The sequence below is a fragment of the Hyla sarda genome, chromosome 3 (genome assembly GCF_029499605.1).
Source record: "Hyla sarda isolate aHylSar1 chromosome 3, aHylSar1.hap1, whole genome shotgun sequence".
NCBI lineage: Eukaryota > Metazoa > Chordata > Amphibia > Anura > Hylidae > Hyla > Hyla sarda.
The window spans coordinates 5,535,646-5,537,478 of NC_079191.1; positions in this window are offsets into that span (position 1 = coordinate 5,535,646).

Genomic DNA, 1,833 nt, shown 5'->3' on the forward strand with positions numbered 1-1,833 from the left:
TGTTTTTCTCTGTAAGCGCTAAGTATTCATAGTTTGTTCCTCCTTCCCCCCATTAGGTCAGCCTGACACTGACATTTTATTGATCGGTCATTGTTAGGCAAATATCAGGCGTTTGTTCAGAAGATGTATCAATATGTGTTCTAGTACAGCATGACTATCTATTTGATCGAACAAAGTTTAATCTTGATAATCAGACCACACTCTGGAAGGAAGGCCATTGCCATCTGTTACATATGAGCAAGCTGAAAGCAGAGATCTTTAAAGTCACATAGACTGTATTGAATTATTATATATATGATTATATATGATTATGTTTTAAATATATTATCTTGCTATATCTATCGTCGTTCTACCACATTACCCCGTTTGATAATGTATTTAAACATTCTTGCCCTAAAATAAAGTCCTATCTCATCTGTCCTATGTACTTCTCCAACTCTTTTTCTTCTTGCTGTACATTAGACGAGTCATGGCTATTCCATGACCCCCCTTGCCACAGACTTTGTACATAGGTTTTCAGATGCTGTCCCTTACATATTTAATCTTTTTTAGTATTTGGGTATTTCTTCAGGGGTGCATGGGGTTAATCTGGGTATTTTTCTAAGTCGATGTTTGTCATCAAGTGAGTAGCATTGTCCATGGCTTTTTCACACATCTTCTTCAGGCATGGTAGAACGCAACAGATGATAAAAGCTAGGAGAATGAGAATTGTTAGAATTGATATTCCTATTTGCATCAACATTTTCTGTCATCCCCCCATTCCACTAAAATATTGGTCCCAGGGGTCTGACACTCCTGAATTTCTTTTGAGTTCTAATGACAGGCTTTCTAATTTCTTTATGACTAGGGTTACTTTACCATTGGGGCCTGTATTCTCTGGGATGTATGTACAGCAGGTATCCCCAAACATTTAACACACCCCTCCTTTTCTGCTAGAATCATATCTAAGGCCACTGCCATCTGTTACATATGAGCAAGCTGAAAGTCACATAGACTGTATTAAATTATTATATATATGATTATATATGATTATGTTTTAAATATATTCTCATGCTATATCTATCGTCGTTCTACCACAGTAGTTTCAGGTGCTGCACAACTCGTATCTTCACAGCATAGACAATTGCCTTCAGATGACCCTAAAGATAAAAGTCTAAGGGGGTCAGATCGGGAGACCTTGGGGGCCATTCAACTGGCCCATGATGACCAATCCACTTTCCAGGAAACTGTTCATCTAGGAATGCTCGGACCTGACACCCATAATGTGGTGGTCACCATCTTGCTGGAAAAACTCAGGGAACGTGGCAGCTTCAGGGCATAAAGAGGGAAAAATCATCATGTAGCAATTTTGCATATCCAGTGGCCTTGAGGTTTCCATTGATGAAGAATGGTGCTGGGACCTGTGGCTAATGCTGGACATCCCCGATCGCAGTGATGCTCAACATTAACCCTTTAGGCGCTGTGATCAAAGTTAATCACAGCATCTAAAATGTCAATTAACTGAGAGGATGACGGAAGGGCCCTATGCTCCGGTCAGACATGGCAGGCTGGAGCAATCGAGTACTGATAACACTGATAAATGCTATGCTATGGCATAGCATTGAGCAGTTTATGCAATGAAAAGATTGCATCTTTTAGTCCCTATCGGGACTGCAACATAGTAAAAAATAAAATAAGAAAAAAAAGTTCAGAAATGTGAATTAACCCCTTCCCTAATAAAAGTTTGTATCATCCCCCTATTCCCATAAAAAAAAAGTAAGCAAAAATAAGTATAAACATATGTGGTATCATCACGTGCGTAAATGTCTGAAGTATAAAAATATAATATTAATT